This window comes from Gorilla gorilla, chromosome 12 (genome assembly GCF_029281585.2).
Source record: "Gorilla gorilla gorilla isolate KB3781 chromosome 12, NHGRI_mGorGor1-v2.1_pri, whole genome shotgun sequence".
NCBI classification, from domain to species: Eukaryota; Metazoa; Chordata; class Mammalia; order Primates; family Hominidae; genus Gorilla; species Gorilla gorilla.
In genome coordinates this window covers 106,017,962-106,038,374 of record NC_073236.2, presented here as the reverse complement: position 1 = coordinate 106,038,374, position 20,413 = coordinate 106,017,962, and the positions used below count along the sequence as shown (strand labels likewise).

Here is a 20,413-nt window from a genome sequence, read left to right as displayed (position 1 = left end):
ATAAGCAACCCTTGTATACACAGTATAATATAAATTATATCATGCTGGGGCATTCTTATGCCACCTACATTTTTCACTCAAATTATTTTTGCAGATTTTGTCCATGTTACATGATCATAGCTTATTTACATAATCATGTTACATGATCATAGCTCAGCTTATTTTCAGTGTTGTGTAGTATTCCATTATACGAACAATCCATGTACTTATTCATTCTCTCATTGTTAAAAAAATTAACTTGTTTTTTGTTTTCTTTTAAAATTTATTGTTATATATAATTCTGCAGTCCATGTTCTTTTGAATTAAAAAAAAAATAAATTTTTATAGAGGCAGGAGTCTCACTATGTTGCCCAGGCTGTTCTCAAACTCCTGGGCTCAAGTGATCCTCCTGCCTCGGCCTCCCAAAATGCTGGGATTACAGGCGTGAAACACCATGCCCAGGCCCAGTTCATGTTCTTTTAAGATCACTTTGGGCACACAGCTTTGTTCCTGCTCAAGTGAGGGCCTTCTTTTTTCTTTATTATAGATACCTTTATTTCTCCAAATTTGTTGTTTATCAGGAGTAACTGAAACAAAAAATATAATTGACTCCTATCCTCATCATCATGGAAATGGCTTTAAGAGAAAACTGGTCAGATGAACATTATTGCTTCTCATTTTCAACAGCAAATAGTTGCCACAGATAAATTGACAGCCAGGAGTCTGTCAAGAATGCTCAGGACATGTTATATAATACAACATGCCTGTTCACCAGGACAAAAATCCTAGACAACAACTTATGTGTACTTCTTGATTTCATTATGCAAGACAAGCACAAAAGCACCACCCGTGCCTCTGAAAACACTGGACCATGCACCCTTAAAGGAAGCTTTGCCTCCTACATCATGAGCAATCTTCCTCCAGCAGTCAAGCATGCCTGTGTACATGATGTCAGTTCCTTTGCACCCTGACTGCATCATCATGTGGTGGCGAATGGTGTCAAATGGATAGGAAGTCAACCCAGCAACAGCAGTGACGGTCTGTGTGATCATCTAGCTGATGAGGATGTGAGTGTTCTTGGGATCCGGAAGCATTCCCTTTGCAGTGTCATAGATACTGAAGTAGGCGGCTGGGTAGATGATAATACCCTGCACAGACATGTTAAAGCCTTGGTAGAGGCCCTTAATCCCATCAGATTTGTAAATCTTAACCAGGCAGTCACCGAGGCCTCGGAATTCCCTTTCAGCTCCAGCTTTACCCACATTGGCTGCTAGATGGGTAAGAGCAAAATCAGGAGGGTACACAAAACACAAGGATGTGGCCCCAGCAGCACTGCCTGATGTCATACTCCCTTCAAAGTAGCGCCAAAACTGGGTCCTCTTGTCCACATCACCCAGGAAGATCTGCTTGTATTTATCTTTGAAGACGAAGTTGAAAGCCTGGGTGGGGAAGTATCTGATGACACTGGCCAAGTTACCGCTCCAGAAGGACAGGACTCCCTGCTCCTTGGATATGCAGACCACGCAGTCTATAATGCCTTTGTATTGCTTATCTGCGGTGACTTGTTTGCTGGCATGCTGCACCTGCAGCAGCAGCTTGACCCGCTGGATGGGCACTACAGCCATCTTGGAGATGGCTGCGGCCACTCCACCTGCCAGGAAGTCGTTGGCAAAGGACACAGTGGCATCTGTCATGTTGAAAGAGGAGGCAGGCTGCTAAGGGACGGGACTGGGCTGGGAACTGGCTTTGACTCGGGCTGTGAGAAGGACCATTTTAATGTCCTACACTGCTCATATCGGGCCATGGAGGTGGGATATGCATCCTCCTCAGTGTTTTGTTGATGCTGTGAGACCCTGCTCCCTCTCTCCTACTTAGACTCTATAAGGTCTGAATGTCCTAACAGACCATCACTCCCACTGTCCCCCCGTTGAGTTGTCTGCTTTCCCCCACTTCATTGTCCCTTATTTCTCAATGATTTTTGTCAATTCCAGCCTTTTTTCTTAATTTAAAATTTTAATTTTTGTGGGTACATAGTACCAGTACATAGTATATACACTGTCAGTCTTTTAAACAACATTCCTGGGCCGGGGCAATGGCTTACGCCTGTAATCCCAGCACTTTGGGAGGCCTAGATGGGCGGATCACGAGGTCAGGAGATGGAGACCATCCTGGCTAACGCGGTGAAACCCCGTCTCTACTAAAATTAGCTGGGCGCGGTGGCGGGTGCCTGTAGTCCTAGCTACTGGGGAGGCTGAGGCAGGAGAATGGCGTGAACCCAGGAAGCGCAGTTTGCAGTGAGCCGAGACTGTGCCACTGCACTCCAGCCTGCGCGACAGAGCAAGACTCCCTCTCAAAAAAAAAAAAAAAAAGGCCAGGCGCCGTGGCTCACGCCTGTAATCCCAGCACTTTGAGAGGCCAAGGCCGGAGGATCACAAGGTCAGGAGATCGAGACCATCCTGGCTAACACGGTGAAACCCCATCTCTACTAAAAATACAAAAAAAAAAAATTAGCAGCGCGTGGTGGCGGGCGCCTGTAGTCCCAGCTACTCAGGAGGCTGAGGCAGGAGAATGGCGTGAACGCGGGAGGTGGAGCTTGCAGTGAGCCGAGATCACGCCACTGCACTCCAGCCTGGGCAACAGAGCGAGACTCTGTCTCAAAAACAAACAAACAAACAAAAAAACGAAAAACCCCACAACATTCCTGCCTTAATTCTTGGTAATTTTAATATCCACATAAATGATTCTCTACCACCATGGCCTTGAATTTTTTAGGTTCCTCCCCTTCAGCCTATCTCAGCCACTCACTCACATGGTCATAGCACAGAATTTCCATCACCTTTTCATAATCGCAGGTTCAACCATTCCACCCTCTGTATGCCTTGTCCTATCTTGCTCATTTTAGTCTCACCACCTGAACAAGCCCCAGGATCTACAGTCCACTTCCTGGTGCAATTTTTCAGTATCCCTGATTCACACTCATGTACTTTTGACTCTTCCCACGGTTTAAATTCCATCATTAATCATTATAGCCATTTCCTCACATATACCCTCAACACCCTTTCCCCTTTCCTGTGGTGCTTACTTGCTTGGCAGAATTTTGATCCTGGTGAAGTCCAACTCTCCTCCTACTTAGCGTCATCACAGCAGAAGAAAAATACATAGCATGCTTATTGGTCTCACTTTAAGTTCATCCTTAGTGTCAATGGATCTTTCATGCTGTCTGACAATCTTGTTTCCCTTGTCTATTTCTTACTCTACTGTGATTGTTTTGCCTTTCTTTTCTCAAAACTCCAACACCTCACCAACGCTCCTGGCTATCATCTGATGAACTGCTTCTTATTTTACTGGGGACATAGCAAAATAGAACTTCCACAAGCTCCTGCCACATCCACTACCTACCAGCGTCTATGCCCCTGTACCCTGTGTTCCCTCCTGGCTACTAAAAAATGACCATCTGTGCTTCTGTATAAATCTGAGCCATATGCTGTTTCACGTAATGCCATTCGCTTTCATGTACTCAAGCACATAAACGTGTAGGAGTTTCTCGCATTTAGGTTCTTGAAACAAATAAAAGCACGCATACATACACAAACAAAAATCTCTGCATCTCTCTTGTCCCTCCAACTACCTCATTTCTTGGTTTCTACCTGGTTCAAACCTCCATCACCTCTCCCGTATTGTTACAAGACTTCTAACTTCCTGCTTCCACGCTTGCACCCTTATAGGCTAGTTTTTATTATAGTGATATGGTTTGGCTGTGTCCCCACCAAAATCTCATCTTGAATTGTAGTTCCCATAGTAAGCACATGTCATGGGAGGGACCCAGTGGGAGGTAATTAAATTATGGGGGCGGTTATCTCAATGCTATTCTTATGATAGTGAGTTCTCACAACATCTGATGGTTTTATAAGGGGCTTTTCCCCCTCTTCACTCTGCACTTCTCCTTGCTGCTGCCATGTGAAGAAGAATGTGTTTGCTTCTCCTTCTGCTATGATTGTAAGTTTCCTGAGGACTCCCCAGCCATGAGGAACTGTGAGTCAATTAAACCTCTTTTCTTTATAAATTACCCAGTCTCAGGGATTTCTTCATAGCAGGATGAGAACAGTTTAATACATATAGCAACCAGGGTGACTCTGTTAAAAATTTAAATCAGATCACTCTTCTGTTCGCAACTCTTCAATGGTTCTCCATCACACTCAGAGTAAAATTCAAAGTCCTTTAAGGTCCTGCAAGGACCTAACCATCTAGCTGCTTATGATTTCTTTGATCCAGTCTCCTACTGCTTACCTCTTGCTCACTCTGTCTTGTTACACTGAAGCCTGCCAAGCATGCCCTGACCTCAGGTATTTTGCACTTGCTTTACCACTTGCCTGAAATTCTCTTCCCTCATATATTCACATGACATTCTCCCTTACCTCCTTCAAGTTTTTGTTTAAAGTATCATCTTCTCAATGTGTCCTTCTCTGAATACCCAAACAAAATTGCAGTTCCTGCCCCCAGCTTTCCCTATACCACTTTCCTGCTTTATTTTTCTCTATAGCATTTATCGTCTTCTAGTATAACGTACACTCATTTACTAATTTTGTCTATCGTCTGTTTTCCATGACTATAATATAAGAAAGGCCCATGAGAGCTGGGCCTTTGGTCTCTTGTCTTCTTTTCTTTTTTTTTTTTGAGACGGAGTCTGGCTCTGTCACTAGGTTGGAGTGCAGTGGCGTGATCTCAGCTCACTGCAACCTCTGCCTCCTGGGTTTAAGAGATTCTCCTGCCTCAGCCTCCCAAGTAGCTGGGATTACAGATGTGTGCCACCATGCCTGGCTAATTTTTTATATTTGTAGTAGAGATGAGGTTTCACTGTGTTAGGCAGGATGGTCTCAATCTCCTGACCTAGTGATCCGCCCAACATGGCCTCCCAAAGCGCTGGGATTACAGGCCTGAGCCACTGTGAAATATTTCTTAAATATGAAGGTTGTATGTTATTTCTTAGAATTATTTATAGGTATCTTTCAGAATCTTCTGTTATTAAACAGAATATTTTTTAAAACTGCATTTCCTAACTATGCATAGGAAAATGATTGCATTTTGTACATAAATCTTATATTTAGTAAACTGGCTAAATTATTCATTGTTCTACAAGATGTTCTGTGAATTCTGTGGCTTTCTGAATAACAATGTTTACCTTGAGATAATTATAGTTTTGCTTCTTTCTTTCTAATCTTTACCTTCAAATTCATGTGTGAGTGTATCTGTGTGATGCATAGACATGTTGGAAGGCAGAAATGATATTGAGAAGCTTGACTTGTTACTGATTTTAAAGGGCATGCTTTTAAGGTTTAATCATTAACTATGATTTAAAACATCCATTTATAGTAGATATGATTTCTTAGATTAAGGGAATTCCCTTCTCTTCCTCGTTTGTAAGTTTGTTATTGAATCATTCATAGGTATTAGATGATATTTTCCTACAATTATTGAGATTGTTATGTGGTGTTTTAAAATGTTAAATCTTTTAAATGGGCGGATTTTATCTTTAGAATTTCTAAGGTTGAACCATTCTTGCATTTGTGTGACAAATCCAACTTGTTCATGATGTATTATTTAAAAAAAATGTTGGGTTTAGCTAGTTGATATCTTACAATTTTGTGACTATGTTCATGAAAATATTGGCCTATAATATTCTATTTTTACACTGTTCTTGCCTGGTTTTGATTTCAGTTATACTAGCTTCATACTGTGGATTGGTAAGCGTTTACTTTTTTTTTTCTATTCTCTGGATAATTTCCACAATGTTGGAATGATCTCTGACTTGACAGTTGATTGGAATCACCTGTAAAGTATCAGGCACTGGAGACTTCATGTGTAAATATGTTTTAACTATGATTCAACATCTCTAAGGATTCCAAAAAAATTTTAGATGTTCTATTTCTTTTTGTCAGTTTGGCAAGTTACATATTATTTTCTCAGAAATTGTACATCATAGCTAGACTTTCAAGTTTACTGGCTTAACATACAAAATCCTTCTTTTCTTTTTCATTTTGACTGTAGCTATTAGGTTACCTTTTCACTACTAATATAATTTTTAACACCTCTATTTTTTGTGATCAATCTTGACAGAGTCTATTTTATTTGTGATTCCAAGGAACTTACTTTTGCTTTTGTTTGTTCTTTATATATTTTTCTCTTCCATGAATTTCTACTTTTAGCTGTAATATTTCTTTTTTTTCCTACTATCTTTTTTTTTTTTTTTTTTTTTTGAGATAAAGTCTTGCTCTCTCATCCAGGCTGGAGTGCAATGGTGCGATCTTGGCTCACTGCAACCTCCGCCTCCCCGGGTTCAAGTGATTCTCCTGCCTCAGCCTCCTGAGTAGCTGGGATTACAGGCACATGCCACCCCACCTGGCTAATTTTTGTATTTTTAGTACAACAGGGTTTCACCATGTTGGCCAGGCTGGTACTGAACTCTTTACCTCAGGTGATCTGCCTGCCTCAGCCTCCCATAGTGCTGGGATTACAGGCATGAGCCACCATGCCTGGCCTACTATCTTTGAGTTGCTTTTGGGTTAGATGCCTACCTAATTACTCATTATCATTTCTTCTTTTTTAATATACACATTTAAAGTCATACATTTCCTGGTGAGGAATTAGATATGTATTATATTTATTACCATTTGGTTCTATATATTTTAAAATTTTTATTATGATTTCTTCTTTAACTCAGTAGTTATGTAGAACAGTGCTGTTTATTAGAAATATAATGTAAGCAAGTGTAATTTAAAAAACTTTAGCAGCCACAATAAAAATTGAAATTAAAAAATGAAATTTATTTTAACATAACATTTTATTTAACTCAATATAAACGAAGTTATTTTAACATGTAATCAGTATGAAAATTATTGTATTATTATTTTACACTTTTTGTTTTCTACTAAGTCTTTGACATCTGGTGTATATTTTATTCTTTTTTGTTTTTTGGAGACAGAGTCTTGCTCTGTCACCAAGGCTGGAGTGCATTGGCATGATCTTGGCTCACTGCAACCTCTGCCTCCCTTCCGGATTCAAGCAATTCTCTGTCTCAGGCTTCCAAGTAACTGGGATTACAGGCGCCCACCGCCACGCCTGGCTAATTGTTTTGTATTTTTACTAGAGACAGGGTTTCACCATCTTCGCCTGGCTGGTCTTGAACTCCTGACCTTGTGATCCACCTGTGTTGGCCTCCCAAAGTGCTGGGATTATGAGTGTGAGCCATCGCACCTGGCCGTTATTGTTTTTTTTTTTTTTTTTTTTTCAGAGTCTCACTTCGGCTCACTGCAACCTCTGCCTCCCGGGTTCCAACAATTCTGCCTCAGCCTCCCAAGTAGCTGAGATTATAGGCCCCTGCCACCATGCCTGGCTAATATTTTTGTATTTTTAGTAGAGATGGGGTTTCACCATATTGGCTAGGCTGGTCTCAAACTCCTGACCTTAGGTGATCCACCCGCCTCGGCCTCCCAAAGTGCTGGGATTACAGGTGTGAGCCACTGCGCCTAGCCCCTTTATTCTTAAAATACATCTTCATTTGGACACTAAATTTTCATTATAGATTCTTCATCTGTATTTAAACTTAACAAAATTTACATTTCAAAAGTAGATTCACATAATTAAAAGTTTTCTAGTAATTGAACTGAGTATCAAAAACTGCTTTTCCAGCTGGGTGCAGAGGCTCACGCCTGTAATTTCAGCATTTTGGTAGGCTGAGGTGGGAGGATCACTTGAGCCCAGGAATTCAAGGCTGCAGTGAGCTATGACTGCACCACTGTGCTCCAGTATGGGTAAACAGAATGAGACCCTGTCTCAAAAAAGAAAAAAAAAAAAAGAAAGAAATTTTCCTTTAATATTTAAACCCACATTAACAAAATTAATTCATCTGTTTTAGAATAGCTGATTTGATTTTGAAGCAAAAGTATATCATTTTCAAACTGTAAGTGCAATAACTTTACTATTTTTCAACTCAGTATTAACATTTAATTGAAAGGGTATTGTATTAATTCTAAATTTACAAATATCAACAATGTGTTATTCCTTTTACTTACTGTCATCAATCAAATCTTCATGTTGATTCATGCTAGAAAAATGTGTAAAATTATTACCATTGCTTTTTATGTAAGTTTCAATTTCAGCATAAATTTTCATACCTGTCTAGCTAGATCACAAGTAAACTTTTCCTTGAAACTTCACAGATAACTTCTTCATATGCAGTGTGATATCTGTGAGGAACTATAAATCACATTGCTATTTTTCTGTTTTTTGATTATTGGATATTTGGGAAATATATTTCTATTTCAAGGAAACCTTGAATAGGAGTTAAAAGTTGTGCCATAAGCTGTTAGCTCAGTGGGCTTGGTTTGCTCAAACACCACATATTCCCTGGAAAGGACTGGCCCTTCACCTGCCTCCTAGGAGATAACCCTTAAGCCTTTGTAATATCCTGCTTTATCAGTGTCTTTGTATATCTGAGGCTTTGGTCCACATCAGATAGTTTATGCTAACAATATGATTTATGGTGAATTTCTGCTCTTGTTTGCTTGGGGCCATGGACCACGCTGTATCAGTTTGACTTCTAGAGAAAGAGTAGTTAAGGTGAGCCATGCAGACATGCCCACTGACTCCTAATAAAAACTCTAGACCTCAAGGCTCAGGTGAACTTCCTTGGTTGGCAACACTTTGCATATGCTGTCAAACGCTACTGCTGAGAGAATTAAGCCCTATCTGTGTGACTCCACTTGGAGAGAACAACTGGAAGCTTATACCTGGTTTCACCTGGTGCCTGTTTCCTTTGCTAATTTTAATTGGTATCCTTTAGCTGTTATAAGCCATAATCATTAGTTTAATAGCTTTTCTGAGCTCTGTGAATCATTCTAATGGGATGTTAAACCAGAAGGTGGCCTTGGAAGACCCCCCAATATAGTTGGGATTGTAAGTAGGATTTGTTGGGATGACCCTTACTCGCTGAAACACGGCAAAAGCATAGTTTGGGAAATGAAAGAATGAGAGGACAGGGATGGACAAACTTTTGATTCCTATATGGCCACTAGATATGAAACAGTTTGAAACAGTGGCTGTGCCATGATTCTTTACTATAGGTAAAAGTCTCCAGTGGAATTTAGAAATGGTAAGTCCAACTCTCAAGTATTTGGGTTCCCTGTATACATCAGGAAATGCAAAACAAGAAACTAGCCAAATGTACAATTCCTTGCTTAGTGTTATCCATAATAGCTAAAATGAAAGTAAAAGATAGTGTTGGGGCAGATCCTAACACCGCATATATACCAAGCTCAGATTTCAGCCACTAAGCCTCAGGGCCACCACCAAAAGGATAATTTATGCAGGGACAACAGATAGAACCTCTGCAATCTCTGTTTACCAAGCAAGCAGTCTAAGTGGGAGAGGAGGGCCAAACCAAGAAACTACTGAAAGCAGAGGGTATGGCGTGAAGGAGTTGTCTCATTTTGTGGATTAATATCAATAAATTCCTAAAGAACCTTTACTAAAATGGATCGTGAGAGTGTCCAGTTCAGGGGCAAGTCACTCTCCTTGCTTTCGAATTCTGCAGAATGAAAGAGCATGTTTGGGTTGACACATAGCTATTGACTAGTCACAGATGACTGTATATGATTCAGACACATAGCATGTTATTTCCAAGGAGACAGATTGCGTGGAGGACTGAGTGGAATTCATCTGAGCATATGAATTCTTCTCCTCCTTTAAATGCGAAATAGAACTCCACAGATGAAGTGGCCGATATGTTGCATATGCAAGCCATGCTAGATTGACTTTATGATGATCAGGATGTCTCATAACCAGGTCATGGTAAATGCAGTGATTAAGGGAAGCTCTTTTGTGTGGGCACCCTATGTAAGCCTACTGCTGTAAAATCAAGCAATGGTCTGTGGGTGGGCCTTGTTAGGTTTGTTGTCTCAGCTTTGCCTTCTGGGTCTACAGATGCTGAGAAAGAGCAATTCACAAAAGAATGAGGCAAAGACGAAGGGTAGATTCAAGGGACTCTTCCCAGCAGGGTGAAAAATTTTAGGTGGCTATTATTAAGTAGCATGAATAAAGCAAACATTGATGGGGTTGAAACAAGGTCTTGAAGCAGCACTGTGGGAAGCTGGGTGTACATATGGGAGCCCCTGATGGACCCCGGCATTGAAAAGCCATAAACAAAACCACTCTATTTACTTAATTTTAAAGAATTTAAAAAGTTAGAAAGCAAAGGTGATGATGAGAAACCTGACTTAATTGCTGGGGGTGATGGTCTGGCCAGTTAATCAGGATGAAGATTTATAAAGGAATGAGGGTGTTGTTGTGCAATCCCTACATACACATATGTAGGTAAAATGGCCATCAAGTGGAAAAGAAATTTTCCTGGGACTCCTTAATATGGGAGTCAAATGCACTGTGATTCCAGAACCTTTTGGTGAATTTCTAATAGGGCTACAGTTAGATTGAAGGATATGGAGATGCAGTGGTTGATGGGATTTAGGTGAAAGTTTGGATAAAAATTAGAATATTCAAATGTACTTTAAGTAAAGTCATTGTGTCTACTTTCCCTGAATGTATTATTGGAGTAAATATTATGCTTGACTGGGGAACACTTGTCTACCTAGTATTGTAAAACATGAGGCATGTAGGTTATCTTTCAGCTAGTATTAATTGGACATTCCAAATGAGAACCTATAGAATTGCCTGAGCCCATACAGGTTGTTAATCTGAAACAGTATAGAATACCTGGTGGACAATAAAGAGCTTACTACTTTAATTAAGGACAATATTAGAAGCTGGAGTGCTGGTATCAAAAGTTCTCTGTACAATAGCCCTGGGTGACCCATGAAAAAGTACATGACTAGGAGATTCAAAGTATACTACTGAGGCTGGAATAAAGATGTGCAGCCTGTAGCATCAGCCGTCCTTGATATGGTTTCAATAGTGCAAAAATACAGTAGGCCAAAGAGAATGATGCTCAGTGATTTATCTTGCAAATTCTTTTTTTCCTGTATCAATCAGAAAAGAGCCAACCATAGTTTGGCTTTACATGGAAGGATCCCATTTTACATTTACTGTATCGCCACAGGGTTATTTGATATAACCAGCTTATTTTCATAATTTGATTAGAAGAGATTCAGACTTGATGCAGGTCTGAAGTTTAATAATGCACATGTATTAATAATATAAAAAATCAGAAACAGTAGAATGAGCAAAACTGACATTAATGCAATGCTGGCGCACATTGCCAACAAAAACCTGATTGATAAATCTAGCAAAGATTCAGGGTTCTGCCCAAATGATAAAATTCTTAGTAATAACCTGGACAGGAGCCACCACAGGCATTCCACAGATGACTAAAAATAAGCTGCTGTTATTGTCTATCCTGAGAACTAAGTAAGAATCACAGTACCTTGCCAATTTCCTTGTATTTTGGAGGATACATATTCCACATCTGGGAATATTGCTAGATTCTATCCATAAAACTACCTGAAAGAAGGTCATATTTGAATGGAATCCTCAACAAAACCAGACTATGTCTGAATTGCAAAAAGTGGTAGCCCTCTCAATCCTTTTGGCCCTTATGATCCACACTCAGATAGGATTTTGGAAGCATCTGTAACACACACTTATGTAGACTAGAGCTTATGGTAAAAGTCTGTCACTACCACCAGGAGTGACTGCTGGAATTTAGAAACAGAAAATTTCCATATGCAGTAGTATTGTATATACCCTTTGAGAGACAATTACCAGCTTGCACTGACAATAATCGAAACTGCCCCTATGACTGAAGGACATAAAATAATGTGGAATCCTGAAATATCCATAATGTCTTGGATGATATTAGAGAAACATTCTAATATGGAATGCAGACCCAGAATAGTTCCATAATAAAATGGAAATGATTTATATGGGAACATGCTACTTGGGAAAGTGCAAGGAGGTAGTCATCACATTTAAGAGCAGATACCCCTCTTCCCCCTATAGCTGACTTTGGAACCACAAGAGGAACTGCAGGATGTTACTGTCACACCAGTGGTGCTCTATGAACAGCTCTCTATTGGCCAAGAAAACACTGCTTGGTTTATGGATGGCAGCTGCCAGGCAGACCAACATCACCTTATTTGAAGGCCTGTCACACTGTGATTGACTGATGGAAAAACTGATTGAAGAAGGCAAGAGCCAATCACCTTAGTAGACTGAATAGCATGGTGGTTTTCTTGCAGTGGTGGAAGAATTGAACAATGATAATAGCCCCTATGTTTGGGTTTTTGCCAACTCATGGGCATTGGCCAATGGTTTGGCTATATGGTCAGTTAGATGGGCAATGAAAAATTAGACTAATAAAGAGATTCCTGTATAGGGTACGCCCCTATGGAAATGACTACGGGAATATAAATGATGCATTAAAGTAGGAAATCTTGATGCCCATCAGAAGAACATCCTTCTAAGATTGGAAGGTTATTGAAACCACCAAATCTGGTGTGCTCGCTTGAGGGGGCCACCTAGGTCCATGAAATGAATGAATATGGAGGAGCTGTAGGAATGCAAAGATGGTCTGGTCATCAACATACACCTTTTACACCTCTGTGGCACAAAATGTCAACAAGAACTGTCCAGTCTACCAGCAAGAAAGACAGAGACTGTGGAGGGCTATGGGACAGGCTCCCCAGGGAGAAGGACCTGCACGGAGCTGGAAAATAGGCTACATTGGACTGGTGCCAGTATCTCAGAGAGACTGTAATTGTATCTTGACAAGAATAAACACTAACTTAGGACTGGACTTTGCCTACCTGATGGGAGAAGAAAATGCTCACAATGTTACCCAAACATCAGACTTCAGTCTAGATCCTGCTGTTCACTGCACAGAAAAACGATCACTGAGACAAGGAGTATTGCCAGGGAAGAAGGATTTATTTGCATGCTGCAGCCAAGGAGAACAGGAGATCAGGCTCAAATTTGTCTCCTCAACTGACTGAAATTTGGGGTTTATATAGCAGGGAGGAAATGTAACCACATGTGAAAAGATAGGAATTTGGGAAAGATAAGGAAGAGGAATTGGTCAACAGGAAGCAGGTGGTCGGTTAGCCAATCATGATGGGTGACAGGTCTGGTGTCTCACTATCTAGATGTGATGATATGGTGAGTTTTGTCTTCTTGATACTGTCTGGGTGGTCTGTGGGTCAGTTTCAAAGAAAGGAACTCAGATAAGACAAATGTAAGTTTCAAGCTTTAAGACTGAGGAGGTAAATTTCTATGTTTATCCAAAAAATAGTAAACATTACTTCCATGGGCCAGTTGGGCTGATTTTAACAAGACTAAAAGGTCTGTACTGGTCCATTCTCGCATTGCTGTTAAGAAATGCCTCAGGCTGGGTAGTTTATAAGAAAAGAGGTTTAATTGGCTCACGTTTCTTCAGACTGTATGGGAAGCCTAGAAGCATCTGTCTCTGGGGAGGCCTCAGGAGGCTTACAATCATGTCAGAAGGCAAGGGGGAACAGGCACATCACATGGTGAAAGCAGGAGCAAGCAGGAGAGGTCAAGGGAAGGGGAGTGCCACACACTTTTAAATGACAGGATTGTGCAAGCGCTCACTATCATGAAGACAGCACCAAGCCATGAGAGATCTACCCCCCCAATTCAAATACAATTTGACATGAGATTTGGGCAGGGACAAATATGCAAACTGTTTCAATCTGCCCTGGCCCCTCCTAATTTCATATCTTTCTCACATTGCAAAATATAATCATACCTTCCCAACAGTCCCCCAAAGTCTTAACTCATTCCAGTGTTAATTCAAAAGTCCAAAGTCTCATCTGAGACAAGGAAAATCCCTTCTTCCTATGAGCCTGTAAGATAAGAAATGAGTTAGTTACTTCCATGATACAATAGAGGTATAGGAATTGGGTAAACATTGTTGTTCCAAAAGGGAGAAATTGGCCAAAAGAAAAGGGCTACAGGCCCCATGGAAGTTTGAAACCCAGCAGGGCAGTCATTAAATCTTTAAGCTCCAAAGTAATTTCCTTAGACTCCATATCCTGTACCCAGGGCATACTAGTGCAAGGGATGGGCTCCCAAGGCCTCAGGCAACCCTGTGGCTTTGCAGGGTGCAGCCCCCACAGCTGCTCTCTTGAGATGGAGTTGAATGCTGCATCTTTTCCAGGTGCAGTGTCCAAGCTACTGGTGGATCTACCATTTTTGGGTCTAGAGGATGGTGGCTTTCTTCTCACAGTTCCACTAGGCAGATCCCCACTGGGGACTCTGTGTGGGGGCTCTAGCCCTACATTTCTCCTTAGGGGGCTCTCGTAGAGGTTCTCTGGGGGCTCTGCCTCTGCAACAGCCTTCTGTCTGGGCACCCAGGATTTTCCATACATCTTCTGAAGTCTGGGTGGAGAGTGCCAAGCCTTATTCACTCTTGCACTCTGTGCACCTGCAAGCTTATCACCAAGCTGCCAAGTCTTATGGTTTGTGTTCTCCAAAGTGGCAGCCTGAGCTGTACCTGGCCCCCTTTGAACCATAGCTGGAGTTGGAGCAGCTGGGATGTAGGGAGCAGTGTTCCCAGGCTGCACAGGGCAGTCGGTCCCCGGACCTGGCCTACAAAACCATTCTGTCGTGCAAAGCCATTCCATCCTCTTAGGCCTCTGGGCCTGCCATGAGAGAGGCAGCCACTAAGGTTTCTGAAATGCTTTTGAGGCCTTTCTCCATTGTCTTGGATATTAGCTCTTGGTTCCCTTTTAGTTATGCTAATTTCTCTAGCAAGTGGTTGTTCCAGAGCCTGCCTGACTCTTTCTATGCCACATGGCTAGGCTGCAAATTTCCAAAGTTTTATGTTCTGCTTTCCTTTTAAATAGAAATTCCATCTTTAAGTCTTTTTTTTTTCTCCTGTATGTGAGCTGAGGCTGTTAGAAGCAGCCAGGCCACATCTTGAACACTTTGCTGCTCAGAAATTTTTTCCACCAGATACTCTAAATCATCACTCTTAAGCTTAAACTTCCACAGATCCCTAGGATCGGAACAAAATTCAGCCAACTTCTTTGCTAAAGCATAACATGTGGGACCTTTGCTCAAGTTCCTAGTAAGTCCCTCATTTTTATCTGAGACCTTGTTGGCCTAGACTTTACTGACTGTATGACTATCAGCATTTTGGTCACAACCATCTAACCAGTTTTAAGAAGTTCCAAATATTTTCTCGTTTTCTTTTCTTCTTCTGAGCCCTCCAAACTCTTGTAACCTCTTCTCATTACCCAATTCCAAAGTTGCTTCTACATTTTCAGTTATCTTTATACCAATGTACCATTCCTAGATTCACTCTTGAACTAATGTTTTGTTTTAGGCCATTCTTGCATTGCTATAAATAAGTGCCTCAGGCTGGGCAATCTAAAAGAAAAGAGGTTTAATTGGCTCATGGTTCTGCAGGCTGTACAGGAAGTGTAGTGGCATCTGCTTCTAGGGCACCCTCAGGAAGCTTACAATCATGGCAGGTGAAGGAGGAGGAGGCACTTCAGATGGCAAAAGCAGGAGCAAGCGACAGAGAGTGGGAGGAAGGTGCCACACACTTTTAAATGACCAGATTTTGTGAGAACTCACTATCACAAAGAGCACCAAGCCATGAGGGATCCACTTTCAAGATCCAAACACCTCTCACCAGGCCTCACCTCCAGCACTGGGGATTACAATCCAACATGAGATTTGGCGAGGGACGAATCTACAAACAATACAGATTGTAATAGAAGACAAATATACAAACTATATCAGACTGTAAAAGAAGATACTGTGCCAACTTGGACCACCAAGTTACTTTGTTTTTTATACCAAATATCATACTTTACAACCCATAGTGTCCAACAACAAGTAAATAGATCAACCAAGTAAACATATGTTGCATATTATCCTCAAAGTAATGGTTTAATTGAATACTGTTGTTTAAAATGAGGGTGGGGGATAAAGGCATGAAGGGCTGGCTTACATGCCTTCATGAGTGTGTGCTCACATTTAATATGATGGGGGGCTAGGAGAGGGATGGATATTATGTCTGACTGAGAATAATTCCCTACCTTGTACTATAAAACAGAAGACAGGTAATTTCACCTAGATAGATTCCTCTGCCTTTCCATGGAACTTGTGGAAGGGAGCTAGGGGAATATGCTGGTACAACAACACAGTTCTTTCCTACATGCCCTCAATTATTTTGTTTCCTACCTGATGCAGTAGTCCCAGGACCGGGGCTGCAACTGCAGATGCCAGAAGCAGGGATGATTGCTATGCAAGAAACTGTAACAATATCTTTAAACTTTTATGCTGGAATTCCTGAAGGCCTGATGGAATGGAATTTGCCTTCATCCTATCTGGCAAAATTGGAGTTGACAGTAAATGCAGCTGTATTGGTATTGCTTAGCGGTTGTAACGGCCTACCAATTCTGTACCTATGTAATCCTACCCTGTATGGGTGGTGCTATGGTTTGACTGTTTCTCCCAAAAAGCATATGTTTCAAACTTAATTCCCAGTGCAACAGTGCTGGGATGTGGGACCTAAAGAGAGGTGTATAGGTCATGAAGGGTTCACCCTTATGAGTGGATTAATGCTGATTACAAAAGTGCTTGAGGCTGCAAGTTTGATCTCTTGATTTCTTGTCCTCTTTTTGCCCTTCTGCCACAGGATGACACATCTAGAAGACCCTCACCTTATGCTTATGCTGGCCCCTTGATCTTGGCCTCCAGAAATGTGAGAAAATAAATTTTCGTTCATTATAAATTAGTCAGTGGTATTCTGTTATAGCAGCACAAAATGGACTAAAACAGAAAAGAATGAACTGAGGAGACACTTGACAGCCTGGTGTTTGTGCTCACAATCCAGAGCAGTGGAGTGGCTATATAACTGTAATATGTTCATTGTCCAATGCACACAGCAAGTCAACATGCTAAGACACTGGCTTGCAACAGAGAAAGAGGCTTAATCATATGGCTGCTGAATGATGAACAAAGCCATCTCCCCAAGGAGTTTGGGAATGGGGTTTTGGAGTGGGTAGAAGTGTAGAGATTTTTGATGGGTTGAAGAGTGCAGGGTGAAGTCATGGGACAGGGAAATAAACTATATTCTCATACTGATATGGTTTGGCTCCGTGGCCCCACCCAAATCTCATCTTGAATTGTACTCCCGTAATTCCCACTTGTTGTGGGAGGGACCCGGTGGGAGGTAATTCATGAGGTTGAATTATGAGGGTGTTTTCGTCCATACTCTTCTCATGGTAGTGAATAAGTCCCATGAGATTGATGGTTTTATCAGGGGTTTCTGCTTTTGCATCTTCGTCATTCTCTCTTTGCCTGCTGCCATTTGTCTTAAGACGGGACTTGCTCCTCCTTGCCTTCCATCATGATTGTCAGGCTTCCCCAGCCATATGGAACTGTAAGTCCAATTAAACCTCTTTCTTTTGTAAATTTCCCAGTCTGGGTTATGTCTTTATCAGCAGCATGAAAACAGACTAATACACATGCTTATTCTGTTTCTCTGTGGGGCATCTTCAAATTATTTGGGGTCAGCTGTTTTTTGTTTTTTGTTTTTTTTCAGATGGAGTCTCGCTCTGTCGCTCAGGCTGGAGTGCAGTGGTGCAATCTCGGCTCACTGCAAGCTCCACCTCCCGGGTTCACACCACTCTCCTGCCTCAGCCTCCCGAGTAGCTGGGACTACAGGTGCCTGCCACTACACCTGGCTAATTTTTTTGTATTTTTAGTAGAGATGGGGTTTCACCGCGGTCTCGATCTCCTGACCTCATGATCCACCCGCCTCGGCCTCCCAAAGTGTTGGGATTACAGGCGTGAGCCACCGCGCCCGGCCTGGGGTCAGCTGTTATACTGGAATTCAGGATCTGAAAAATATCTTAAGCAATTCTTTTTTTCCCCCCAGAAAACCCCTTTACTTTTTACTCCACATTATATTACACAGTGATCAGGTATTACATGACCTGGTTTTTTGGCTTTCTGACAATGAGATCTCTCTCTCCTTAAGTGATGAAGGGTTTCAAAGCTCTGAATGGAGATAAAGCCTGTCCCTGCCTTCTCCATCACCAAACACCCATTCTTTCTTAGGCAGATCAGGTAAAAATATGTTTGTCCACGAAGAACCATAAACACAGCACAGTCATCACCACTGCCCTTCCTTGAGGGAACAGCTTCCCTGTGACACCTAAGAGGACTGGCATCCATGACGTCAAGCTGCAACTTCTCACCTGAGGCATAGATAGAGAGGCTATCACAAAGTAGCAAGGATGCAAAACATGACAATTGTCTCATGACAATTCAAAACAAAGCTAAAGAACATCCTATGATCTTAAGCAATTCTTAAACAAACACCTTACTCTTCTAATGTCAGAGATCCTATCTATCTTAAACAAAAGCCTTGTGATTCTAACATCAGAAATCTTATCTATAGGAACAATGGGGATGCAAATGGTTAGTATCTAGTGCTACATGGCTTTCAATTACAACGAAGTGGGTCAAAATGCAGTCCAATTAATGCTTAAGTATAACTATATTTCTGTTCAGAATTCTTGTTAAGCTGGTGAGGATGGCTTCGGCTAAACCTAACATCCATTCCAAAAGTGGAAAAGTTTAGGTAAAAAGTAATGACAAATAGGTCGAGCGTGGTGGCTTATGCCTGTAATCCCAGCATTTTGGGAGGCTGAGGCAGGCGGATCATGAGGTCAGGAGATCGAGACCATCCTGCTAACACAGTGAAACCCCATCTCCACTAAAAATACAAAAAATTAGCTGGGCGTGGTGGTGGGAGCTTGTAGTCCCAGCGACTTGGGAGGCTGAGGCAGGAGATTGGCGTGAACCTGGGAGGCAGAGCTTGCAGTGAGCTGAGATTGCACCACTGCACTCCAGCCTGGGCGACAGAGCAACACTCTGTCTCAAAAAAAAAAAAAAAAGAATGACAAATAAAGAGGAGAAATAGTAGCTGAGGGTAAAGAAAGGAATGAATACATGGGTTATGAAGTGAGGGAAATCCAATACTACAACAGCCCTTTGAGAGAGGCTGAGAGCAAGAGAACGATATTTTCTTTTGGTACAATATATCAGATACCCAAAAGGGTGGAGCCATGTGTTTGCTGAGATTACTCTTGCTTTTTGAACCTGACAAGGTCAAATGAAACCTGCAAAACCAAGTAGCATCACTCTGGGAGATATTTTGGTGACAGAATGATGAACTGGATCAATTGTTAGTAACTGAGTGGAACTCTAGTAATATGCTCATGTCTGTGGATTCTTATTTCAGGATACAACGATTACAAATAATATCACTTGGGAAAGAATTTCCGGGAACTATTCCCTACTGGGCCATCATACTTTGGTGTACAACTCTTGGCAAGACTCTTTACTGTGTAACTACAAACACTGATGATCAAATACTTAGAAAGTTCTCCGATTATAATGAAAAAATATATAGCAATCGTATGCCGAACATCTTGCCATGTGCTGTCTACAAATACATATAACACGTGTTTTGTGGGTGGAAAGCTATTAAACAGAATAGGAAAAGACAATAGGTTTCTGAAGGGATTAAAGCAGTAGGCATCACATGAGAGTGTGAATTCCCTGGGGGACAGCCCCATCCTGAGAGGAGGAAGGCTATGGAAAGCTTTATGGCTTAGTCAAAGTAAATTAATCTAGGTGTGACTACCACTCATCTAACCCCAGTACGGAGGACCATCATTTTGGGGTGCAAAATAGGTATCCTAATTGCACTCACGCAATTAGTACACAATGGCAAAACATGCACGGTAGATTTAAACAACGCTGGTTCAGAAGACTGAAAGAGGGCTTTAGGAGAGATAGACACCTGTCTAGGCATCATGGAACAAGCTGGTTTTGCTTTTGATGAAGAGCAGCATTCAGAGGAAAATATTTATTGACTTGATTGAGCAGATTAGAGGAAATTCTATTCCATGAGGAAGACAGGAATGGAAGTCAACCTCAAAAGATTATAAAGTTTAGGGAAGACTCAAAATAATGCTGGATCCAGTGTTGAGAAAGTGCTTGTACTCTGAACCAACATGGCCTTTTGATTATTTTAATATAGATGGAGGCCAAAGTAGCCATGGGCAGTATATTAGTCCATCTTCACACAGCTATAAAGAACTGCCCTAGACTGGGTAATTTATGAAGAAAATAGGTTTAATTGACTCACAGTTCTGCGGGCTTAACAGGAAGCATGACTGGAAGGCTTCAGGAAACTTACAATCATGGCAGAAGGTGAAGGGGAAGTAAGCACGTCTTATAGTGGAGCAGGAGAGACAGTGAGCGAAGTGGGTAGTACCACACACTTTCAAACAACCAGATCTTGTGAGAATTTACTCACGATCATGAGAACAGCAAGGGGGAAGTCCGCTTCCATAATTCAGTCACCTCCCACCAGGCC

The 20,413-nt window shown here is 41.5% G+C and overlaps 1 pseudogene; it reads right to left on the bottom strand.

The window, feature by feature from the left end:
- Positions 1-776: 776 nt before the first annotated feature.
- LOC101148371 (ADP/ATP translocase 2-like) lies at positions 777-1,688 on the bottom strand (annotated as a pseudogene).
- Between the last annotated feature and the right edge of the window lie 18,725 nt (positions 1,689-20,413).